Here is a 12,282-nt window from a genome sequence, read left to right as displayed (position 1 = left end):
AAAGCGATAACCAGAGGACCCTAAAAGGTGGGGCAGATCACTTGTTTGGGGAAGTGGCTTTATCTCATGGACACTCACTTTCCTTTTTCATGAAGAGGAAATTGTTAGGCTCCAGTTTTCCAGAAATCATTAAAATGAATTACATGTCTATTGTAATTAATAAAACAGCAAAGAAAGAACATGTGGGATACATGTGGGTGCAGTGATACAGATGTCCATTCACAAAGAAATACCATAAAAGCATGAAACCAGAAGCCATAATGTACACAAAGGAACAGTATATAAATATGTGTGTGTGTGTGTGTGTGTGTGTGTGTGTAGGCAGAAGTGTGTGTATATATATATATATATATGTTTATATATGTGTGTGTGTGTGTTTGTTTATATATATAAAGCATTGACAAACCACAACTATACCCTTGAGCTTTTCTGTTGCCATCTGTTGCTGCTCATGGGACCTAGATGTTAGTCTGGTTTGTTGCCCCAATGAGACTCCCTTGGAGAAAACTAAGTTTTTCAATTATTATTATTAGTAGTAGTAGTATTTAAAGAGGTAGAGAGTGTTCTTTTTGGAGTGAAACTTTATTTATGATTCGTGGTGTAGTACTTTTTATTATAGAAGATTTGTTTATTATTTGTATAGTATTCTTTCTGCATGCCAGAGGAAGTCGCCAAGTCTTACTATAGATGATTATGAGCTGCCACGTGGATGCTGGGAATCGAACTCAAAACCTTTGAAAGAACAGCTGGTGCTCTTAAGCTTTGTGCCATCACTCCAGCTCCCTTAATTTTTATTTTTATTTATTCATTTTACATCCCTGTCATAGACCCCTTCCTTCTCTCTTCCCAGGCCTACCCTCCCTGTTTCCCCTATCACCCCTCACCTGGCTCCTCAGAGAATGGGATCTGCCAACCCCATGTCCACCCATGTCAGCATATCAAGTCACATCAGGACTGAAAGCATCCTCTTCTCCTGTGGCCTGGCGAGGTAACCCTGAAAGGGGAAAGTGATAGAAAAGACAGCTTGTGGGTCAGGGTGCATTCTTATGTGTGTTGGTCCTGAAGTGTTTACAAGGCATTGTTACCCTCCTGTCCTTCATCCCCTCTGGCACTTACACTCTGCACACAGAGTACCTTGAGCCCTTAGGGGTGAGAGTTTGCTGGAGACATCTCATTTAGGGTGGAATGGTCCAAGGCCTCTCTCTTTCTCTGCAGGTCGACTGGACATGGGCCTCTTTATTTGTTCCCATCTGATGCAGGAGGAAGTTTCCAATGATGTCCAAGCAAGGCACAGATCTGTGACTATGGCTGTTACCTTTAGAGTAACTGTAGCATTTATATTTCTCTTATATTCCTGGCGTGTGTAGACTCAGGCTCCTGGGTACCCAAGCAGTGTTGGATCAAGGTTCCTTCTCATGGAGTGGACCTCCTGAAACCCAACCATATATTAGTTGGTTACTTCCATGATGTTTGTGCCACAAGCCCACCAGCAAATCTTGTACGCATGCCACCATTAGAGAGCAAAGGATGTATGGCTGGGTTGGTGTATACCTTTCTCTTCTGATGACATGCAGCATATGTTCCAGTATCATGAACAGTAGTCCATAGGGGGTGAAGGTTCTAAATAGGCACCAGGTGAGATTCTCTGTGTCCAATGACTTGTGGAGTTGTTGTTCTCAGCAATAGAATCTTACCATCAGGTTGGTGAGAGCCCAAGAGGGTGGACACAAGTTAGTTGGTCCCAGGCCCTGCTTTGATCTAGCACAGAGTCTTCCAGAGTTCCAACCCCACAGGATTCGAGGAGGAGGCTGGCTCTCGAGACACTCCTTGCTCTATTCTTATTAAATTGAAATAAATACATAGTATTAAATTAAGTACAGCATCTATGTAAAGCATTATTAAGTGACACATGCTTGCCACGAGAGGACACCACATACCTTGACAGATGACCCTGTGGTCGGTGGGGATGGAACCAGGCACCTCGGGAAGAGAGAGGGATTCTCTACTTCACAGAGCCCCCTGGCTGTTGGGATGACAGGCGTGAGACACTGAGTCCGGCATTTGTTTCTTTATTTTTTAAAATCCATTCATTCATTCATTCGTTCGTTCATTCATTCTACAGCATTATGCCTGTGCACTATAAAAGGGTATCAAATCTCATTATAGATGGTTGTGAGCCACCATGTGGTTGCTGGGAATTAAACTCAGGACCTTTGGAAGAGCAGCCAGCATTGTTAACCTTTGAGCCATCTCTCCAGCCTCCAGCTTTTTTTATAAATCTTTAAAACAGAGTTATTATCTGTGTTAGTGCATTTTTGCCTTCCAGAGACCAGCTCTGCTTTGACTGGGAGAGTCAAAATGACTAAAAAAGGGGGGCAGATACCCAAGAATCCCTTCTCCAGGGACGAGGGATCAGCCGGACTATGTCAGATCAGGAGAAATCAAAGGGCACATTTTTCCTTCGCACAAATGAGACTTCCAGCATCCGGGCGTCTTTACATCCGGAAGCAGATAGGCGGGGCGATGGCATCAGGAATCCCGAATCCCTGAAAGCTCTGGATCCTGAAGACAGCCAGTGATGAAGGATGGGGACATTTACATGACACCGGGAACCAGGGGAAACTCTGTGTGCAATGTGGCAACTGGAAAGGGCTTTGCAGGATATTTCTGGGTCCCCTGTATGTTTTCAGGGTTGATTGTTTGGTGTTGAATAACTAACTGATTTTATGCTCTTTCCTGGAAAGAATTTTTTTTACACTCTCAGCTTTTATTAGTTCCCTGCATATTTTTTACATAGGATTAAAGACATCGGTTTCTTCCTGGACCACTTTTGCATGCCTATTGGCGTTTTCCATTTTTCACTTCATGTTTGTGCAAGTATATTGGTAATCCTTTTTTTCTTTTCTTTTTTTTTAATATTGGTTCATCTTATGGGTGTAGCTTCCGGTATTATTAGGAGACACACTACCAGAACATACTCTGATCCTCTGCCTTATATAATTTTTCATCATCTGTTCTGCATGATCTCTGAGCCTTAGAACTGGGAATTGTTTTGTAGATTTATCAGGTGTGAGTGTTCTCCAGAATTCTGCCTTGTGATTGGTTGTGTTTTTCAGTCATGATTGCTGTTGCAAAGAAAAGCTTCTTCTGACGGTGGTGAACTATACTTATCTGTGTGCATTATTAAAAATATTTAGGTTGTAACATGTAACATATTCATGCATGGACTTACATGTATTATAGGGATTTTATGTAAATAAATTCCCAGTATGATTGCTTAAAACCCTTTCACAAATATTTACTGTTATTTGTTCTGCTTTCTTCTTTCATATTTATCCACCTTGATAATTAGGGGACCTTCCTCACATTATCCCAATCAGATCAATTGTACATGCCATTTTATTGCTTGCCCAACATTTTTTCTTGTTTCTACAGTTATTCCATGGTGATACTAAGATCTGAAACTTGGGATCTAGATGCCCCAGTGTAGAGAATGAGAGATATTTGTCTTCTGGATATGGGTTACCTAAATTATAATTTTTCTACTTACAACTAATTATGTGTATGATATTTATCATGTTAAACATATTTATGATTTTCTATTTCCTACGTATTGTGAACACAATAGCAATGAAGGTGACTGAACAAGTATTTCTACAGTGGGGTGCTGAGTTACTTTTACGTATGTCTAAGAAAGGAGAGCAGGGCCAGGTAGTAGATTTATATTTTTTTCTTTTAGAAAATTCTCTACTCTGATTTATGGAATGGCTGAACTGTTTAAAAGACCCTCCCCCTTTCCAGAGATCTATTTTCATGCCTGTTCTATAGAAGAATCTCAAATACCACCAAAAGCCCTGTTATACTCCCCAAAATAAGAAATAAAACAAGTATTTAGTTCATGCACTGTTTATCTAAATTACTATCATGTAATTATATTTTGAATATTGTCCACAAATTAATAAGTAACATGCATAACATACTAAAATTATTTCAGCAGCAGCTTCTATTCTAAAATAGAATGTCTGTGATTGTGAGACAAAGTGAGGAGCTCTTATTTTTGTTTAAATATACATTTCAGAAAAAAGTTACTTAAAAGTATGTAAATAATTTAATTTTAGTATACTAATGGGTTTTATTAGAAAATTAATACATCAAAAGGATCAATTTTTATTTGCTATTTTTTTAATACATCTCAAAGAGTTCTTATCAGGTCTTAAGAGAATAATGTAGCACTTAGGGAAAAAGATGCATCCCAGAAGTCCTGCACTGGAGGTCAAAATGGAGAAGACTTCCACAGCCACCATGGCTTTTCCCTTGGTGCTCTGGTAGACAGGGATGAAGGTGACCCAGACACTGCAGAACACCAGCATGCTGAATGTCAGGAACTTGGCCTCATTGAATGAGTCAGGCAGGTTCCTTACCAGGAAAGCCACAGTGAAGCTCCCTAGGGCCAGGGTCCCTAAGTATGCCAGCACAGAATAGAAAAAAGTAACTGAGCCCTTGTTGCATAAAATGATGACTTGAGCATGTTCAGAGTGTACATCTGTGTCAATATAGGGAGGCGAGGTTCCCAGCCAGACTCCAGAGAGAATAAGTTGGATCAGGACACAGATGGGGATGACAGCATTATAGACACCTGAGACAAACAACCTTCTCATTGTTCTCCCTGGTTTCATGAACTTAAAGGCCAGAATTACAGTTATAGTTTTTGCCAAAACAGTGGAAATAGCCAAGGTGAACACAAGCTCAAATGTTATTTGTTGCAGTATGCAAGAGGATGTGTTTGGGTGGCCAATGAAGAGAAAGGAGCAGAGGAAGCAGAGGAGGATGGAGATGAGCAGGATATAGCTGAGAGTCTTGTTATTGGCCTTAACAATGGCAGATTCTTGGTGTTTGAGGAAGATACCCAAAACTATAATTGTGCTGACAGAGAAGAACAGAGCTGTGCAAGCTAGAGCCATGCCCAGAGGATCCTCAAAGGATAGGAAGGTCACTGCCTTGGGTAAACACTGGTTTCTCTCAGGGTTTGGGTAGTCTTGACTTAGGCAAGGAATGCACTCCTGCTGATCTGTGTGGAGGAAGTGAATCAAGATTTCAGCTTATACATGTATTTGCACATTGCACATTTAATTCATAAGAGTTCTTTTCAATGATTTGCATACCATGGCATATTCTGCTTCATGATAGTGCCAAGATCATGAACTCTTTATAAATCCCAATTCTATTGTTTTCCTTGATATTTAATAATAAGTTTGGTTTAAAGAGTTTATTACTGTTTCTCTAAGGCAATTAAAGTGAAATTTATATGACTCATATTCAGAGAAAGTAAAACTGTCAAGTAATCCTTCAAGGGCTTTTTTAAATTAAGTGATTTAAATTACTAAGTATAGTATTTTGACCACATCAGTGTATCCAAATGCACTTCATGATTCCACCATCATGGGTTCTTCTAATTTTTCTTCTTACTCACAGTTTCAGTAGATATTTAGTACCCTGCTTCTATATATTTTTCCAAGGTAATATGCAAAGAAGTTAGATCCCTCATCCATGGCCTATGAAACTATTCTGATTTGGTGGTAAGCATACAACACTTGCATCAACAAATTGCAGCTCTAAGCTCAGACCAACCAGTACCTATCTCAGCTGTAGAAGTTGCAAATACATTTCTACATTCTTTGGCATTCTTTGACTCAGTACAGGACTCTTTGTCTTTTCATTATAATTCCAGAGTAATCCTAGGAATTGTTCTAATTTCCACACTTGTTTTTCTGGTCATCCTCTGAAGACTCAAAAAAAGCCCTATATGTCACACAAGAGTTCTATAAATCTTTAAATCATTACATCAGAAAGGAGAAATTGGCAAAGTAATATTCACTAGAGTTGGTGAAAGTCATTTACTTTGCTTGATGGAATTCCAGCAAAGCTGAGCAGATTGTTAAAATCACTGTTCTTTTCGGATATTTTTTATTTATGTTTCCTTACTAGGGGATTTCTGCACTATGATTCCACTTGTTTTTTTCTACAAAAATTTATGTCTGAGTCTTTTTATGAAAATCCAAAACTTAAGTTTATGTGTACACTGTTTGTAAATTTTCTTTCTGCCTGGAACATCATTAAGCACAGATAAGCATATTAGATATGAGGCCATTATTTCAGAAGTTTTCTTGGGGTATCTTCCCCTAAACAGTATTTTGGTGCAGGGTAAACAAGGCATTATGCAAACCCTGAGAGGCCAGGAGATTCAGTTGTAGATTTAAGACTTCCTTTCATTATAGGTTTAGAGATCCCTGAAAATGTAGTTTAAAGATAGGAGGTGATAGAGGATACACTCCTGATAGAACAAAACTCAGTAAATAGAATAGATTGACTAAAATAAACTTTTTCTATGTAATAGCATAGATGATGATGCATATAGTAAAAGGAGTTATTTATTAGTATTTGCTATTCATACAAAGAACTATTTAAGTATTTTCTGTTTTTCTGGACTGCACTCATACTACAAACACTGCCAGCCTAAAAGCAAACTGTCATACATTAAATATGTTTTCTTTGCAGGAGACATTTTTAGATTCCTTAAAGTAGAGTCATAGGGCTAATAATAATATCTTTTCTGTTTGTATTTTTTAATTGTTGCTGAACTTGTAATCCTGGATAAGTAATGAAAAAAAAATCAACCACCCACTCTGTACCACTTGTATAATCATTAGTCTGTGTTTGAACTGTGAAACTTGTATAAATACAGAAGCACCTTGTTGATAGTAAATCAGAGCTACAGAAATGTCTGAATTTTAAATGTCAACTGAGAGATTCCCCTGACCACTGCACCTGACTCACTCCCTTCCCTTATTGACCCCTCATCTACTCTGTGGAGCACCCTGTCTGCAAACATACTCCAACTCTCTTTTCCATGCTGAGGATGGCCCCACAGAAAGGTTCCTGGTACAGGTTCACAGAGAATGAACTGCCAACAAGAAAGCATGCATGGACAAATATGTGCTCTCTGCACATATGTAATAGTTGTGCAGCTTGGCCCTCATGTGGGACTTCTAACAGCACATTTGTAACAATTGTGCAGCTTGATCTTCATGTGGGTCACCTGTCAACAAGATCAAAGCTGTCTCTGTCTCTTTTGCCTGCCATTGCATTCCTTTTCCCTAGTTAGACTACCTTGTATAGCCTCAATAGCAGAAGTTTTTTATAGACTTATTTCAACTTTATATGCCAAGGCTGGTTGATATCCAAGGGAGGCTTCTTTTTTTCTGAAAAGAAAGGGAGGAAGGGCACATGGGTTGGCAAGTGAGGTGACAGAGAGGGACTGGGAGGAGAAGATGCTGTAGTAGTACATAATCAAATTAATTATTAATCCATTAAAAAGAAATAGTAAGATTGTAATAGAAATGAATGAAATAGAAACAAAGAAAACAACACATAGATTAACCAAAGGGAGAGCTGGTTCTTTCTGAAGAGAAACAAAATTGACAGACCCTTGGTTTAAGTAAATTGAAGGTAGAGTTTAGCAAAATCAGAAGTGACAGAAAAACAACATTACTACAGAATCCAAAGAAATTCAGAATATTTTAAGGGAACATTTAAAAATATATATTCTATACCAGAGTGTTTAAAAATGCACATGAAATGGGTAAGTTTTAGATTTCCCCAATCAACCATAATTCAAAAATGAATTCAACAGCCTAAGTAGACCTAAACAGAACTGTGAGGAAATTAAAAAGCTCACAAAAGCATCTCATCAAAAAAGAAAGAATGGAAGGCTGAAAGATTACAAAAGGAGACTCCAAGATGTTGGAAACCAGAGTGCACCATATCTGAAGAGTAGAGGATCAGAGATTCTGAGTCCAGTGAGTAGACAAGTGGCTAGATCTGGAGAAATGGCTTTGGTGCTTCCTGATCCATGTCCCCAAGTCCATTGAGCAGGTCCAGGAGTAGGAAACCATGGGCCACCTGCCCTTTCACATTCTCCAGTGAGTTTGGCCCACCAGGGTCTCTCTGCTGTAACAGCCAGACCTCAGATCCCTCCTGCTCCCCTGAGGTCAACATCAGGATTACTGGGACATCATCCCAGACACCAAACCACAGTCCTCTGGTCACCCTGTGGACACCAGGGGAACAAGAAAAACACAGGGATCCAAGATCCAATATGGCACAGCACAGAGGAATCTGAATACAAGGAATACAGGTTTGGGAAGGCCTATAAGCTGCACCCCAGCTTTCTTCTGATTAACTCCCATGGTTATCACCTTGGCCTGGAGCCCTTTGGGGCACCTTCATATGCTCTGTTCATGATCAGCAGCAGCACTTGCACCCCAAACATCAGGGCTTCCATGCATGCACACTCCCTGACCTTCAATTTAACTGCCCCCATCTGTTTTTGTGCTCACTACCTGGCCTGTTCACTGCCCTTCAAGACACTAGCATCTGAATTGCCAGCACCCATTCTTGAGCCACTGAACATTCCTTGTCTTCCTGAACAATACTCTAGACTGCAAAGACAGGCTGGTCCAGTCCTTGGTGCAGGTTCCAGGAACAAACAGCTAAGGTTACAAACAACCACATGGCTAAAGTCTAGCATAAAATAACAGTCAACAAAAACCAAGAAACCACCAATAACCCCCAGGCTCCACCAAAAACCCCCAGGCTCCACCAAAAACTCCCAGGCTCCACCAAAAACACCCAGGCTCCACCAAAAACCCCCAGGCTCCACCAAAAACCCCCAGGCTCCACCAAAAAACCCCCAGGCTCCACCAAAAACCCCCAGGCTCCACCAAAAACCCTCAGGCTCCACCAAAAACCCCCAAAACAATGGATATACCAATGTACCTGAAACACAAGAAAATTTCCTTAAATCTATGCTTATTCAATTATTTGTGGCATATGAAAAGGAAAACAACTAATCTCTCAAAGAAATACAGGCAAATACAACCAAAGAGAGGGCATCATAGACAGAAAATCACAATCATACAGGTGAAGGAAATAAAGTTATTCAGGACCTTAGAAAATTAGAGTTAATAAAGAAACCACAAACAAAGAAAACTGGAGATGGAACACTTAGAAAAGTGATCAAGTACCACAGAGGTAAGCATCACCAACAAAATACAAGAAATTGGGGAGAGAATCTCAGGCATTGAGGATATAGTTGAAGTAACTGGCAAATCTCTCAAAGGAAAGAGAAAGGATAGTTTCTGATGCAAAACATTCAAGACATCCAGGATACCATGAAAAGATGAAACCTAAGAATAATAGCAATAAAATAAACAGATGATGCCAGGCTCCAAAGTCCAGAATGTAGTTTCAATAAAACCATAAGAGAAAGTTTCACCAACCGTAAGAAAGAGATAGCCTTTAACACGAAAGAGACTTACAGAACACCACATATTCTAGACCAGACAAGAAAATACTTATGCAACATAATAATCAAAACACTAAATCTACCCATGAAAAAAAAATTAAAAGCACCAAGGAAAAAGGCCAAATAACATATAAAGACAGACCTATCAGAATCACACCAGACTTCCCAACAGAGATTATGAAAGCCAGAAGGGCCTCAGAGGATGTCATGCAGACCCTAAGAGACCACAGATGCCAGTAAAAGTTACCCAGAAAAAGTTACAGTCAACACAAATGGAGAAACAAGATATTCCGTGAGAAAACTAAAATTAAACAATATCATTGCAGCATCCCAGACCTAGAGAAGCTACTAAAAGGAAAACTCCAACCAATGAGATCAACTAAACCCAAGAAGTATAGGATATAGATGACATCACAACAACAAAAAAATCAAAAGAAAACAAGCACACAGGCACACTATCAGCACCAACTCCACAATAACAAGAACTAACATTCATTGGTCTTTAATATCTATCAACATCAATGGACTCAACAGTACAATAAAAAGACACATTCTAACATAATGGTTACAGAAACAGGATCCAACATTCTGCTGCATACAAGTAACATTTCAGCCACAAAGATAGACACTACCTTGGGGTAAATGCTAGAAAATGGTTTTCCAATAAAATACACTGAAGGAGCAAGCGGCAGTAGCATCCTAATATCCAATCAAACAGACTTCTAACCAATGTTAATCAAAAAGATGGGAAAGGATACTTCATCCTCATCAAAGAAAAATCCATCAGGAGGACATCAATATCTTGAAAAACTATGCCCTATAGACAAGGACACCTGCATTAGTAAAAGAAACATTCAAGCTGAAATAACACATTAGTCTCAACTTAGTAATAGTGGAAGACTTCACTACCACACTCTCACCAAATGACATATCATTGAGAGAGAAGCTAAATAGTGAAATAATGAAGGTTACGGAGGTCATGAATCAAATGAACCTACGAGATGTATACAGAAATTTTCACCCAGATACAAACAACTATACTTTCCTCTCTGCACATCATGGAACCTTTTCCAAAATTGACCACAAAGTCAGAAAAAAAGCAAGTCTGAACAGATACACGAAGACTGAAATAACCCCTTGTATCCAATTTCACCACCATGTTCTAGGGCTGGACCTCAGCTATGACAAAAAGAGCAAAATGCCTGCACACTCATCAAATCAGGATAACTCTGTATTCAACGACAGTGTGTCATGGAAGAAAAAAAGAAAGAAATTAAAGATGTTCAAGAATTAAATGAAAATGAAGGCATAACATACCTGAACTTCTAAGACACAATGAAAGCAGTGCTAAGAGGAAAGTTCATAGTGCTCAGTGCCTTTGTAAAGACATTTAAGACATCTCATGAAGCAATCTAACAACACACCTGAAAGACCCAGAAAATAAACAAATAGATGCAGACACACCCAAGAGGAGTAGATGGCGTTAAATAATCAAACACAGTGCTGAAGTCAATATACTAAAAACAAAATGATTCAAAGAATCAACAAAACCAAGAGCTGGTTCTTAGAGAAAATCAACAAAATAGACAATCTCTTAGCTAAAGTATCTAAAAGGCAAAAAGACACTATCCAAATGAACAATATATATACATATACATACAAATACATAGTGACACACACCGAGAAAATCAAAAGAATAATTAAATCTTAGTTCAAAAGCCTATATGTCACAAAATTTTTAAATCTATGTGGAATGAAGAATTTTTTTGATATATTCCACTTAAAAGTTAAATCAAGATCAGCTAAATAAATTAAATAATCCTATCTCCCCTAAGGGAATAGAAGCTGTAATCAAAAATCCCCATAAAAAAAAAGAAGCTCAGGTCCAGATGATTTCAGGCAGAATTCTACCAGATCTTCAAATAAGAGGAAATATCAATATTGTTCAAACTATTCCACAAAATAGAAACAGAAAGAACATTACCAACCTCATTTTATGAGGCCATAGTCACATTGATACCTAAAGAACACAAAGAAATGAACCTCAGACCAATCTCGCTTATGAACATTGGTGCAAAAGTACTCAGTAAAATACTTGCAAACTGAATCCAAGAACACAACAAAGATATCATCCAGCATGACCAAAGAGGCTTCATTCCAGGAATGCTGTGTTGGTTCAGTCTACAGAAATCCATCAATGTAATCCACCACATAAACAAACTGAAGTGGAAAAACAAAACAAAACAACAACAAAAAAACCCCACATGATCATTTCCTTACATGCCAAAAAGTGTTTGACAAAATCCAACACCCATTCACGTTTAAAGTTTTGGGGAGATCAGGAATAGAAGGCACATACCTAAACATAGTAAAAACAATGTACAGCAAGCCTATCACCAACATCAAACTAAACAGAGAGAAACTTAAATCTATTCCACTGAAATCAGGCATAAGGCATGACTGCCTGCTCTCTCTATGTCTCTTCAACATAGTATGTGAAGTCATATACGACACTGCAAGGAATTTAAACTATGGTAGCACTAGATCTCAGAATATGAAGAATATTTATTTAATCTTTCAACATTTTATTGTTTTCAATAAAACATAAAAAGTTTTGTTTGTTAGCCAGTTGTCTAAGGTTTGGCCTTTTTTTAATATGATAAAAAATAGTCAGTTTTCATCATTATATTAATGTATTTTCATTTTGACTTTTTATTTTCTTATAAAAATTTTCATTTTAAAATGAGCATAATTATCTCACTATACCTGTTCTTTGCCCAAAACAACTTCTGGAGCCACCTTATATCTATTCTCTCTCAAATTCATGACCTCTTATTAATTAATGTTTATTTGTGTCTGTGTTTGTTTGTATTCAAAAATACTACCTGTACATGCCATATGAAGTTACTTGTATATGT

At 38.3% G+C, this 12,282-nt stretch overlaps 1 long non-coding RNA gene across 1 annotated transcript in view; it reads right to left on the bottom strand.

Annotated features, from left to right (window-relative positions):
• Positions 1-12,282, bottom strand: part of LOC132650825 (uncharacterized) — a 177,531-nt gene that overhangs the window by 55,747 nt on the left and 109,502 nt on the right. The gene's annotated exons all lie outside the window — the stretch shown is intronic.

This window comes from Meriones unguiculatus (genome assembly GCF_030254825.1).
Source record: "Meriones unguiculatus strain TT.TT164.6M chromosome 13 unlocalized genomic scaffold, Bangor_MerUng_6.1 Chr13_unordered_Scaffold_33, whole genome shotgun sequence".
Classification (NCBI taxonomy): domain Eukaryota; kingdom Metazoa; phylum Chordata; class Mammalia; order Rodentia; family Muridae; genus Meriones; species Meriones unguiculatus.
The sequence above is the reverse complement of the archived record's forward strand: the minus strand, read 5'-3'. Positions and strand labels throughout refer to the sequence as shown.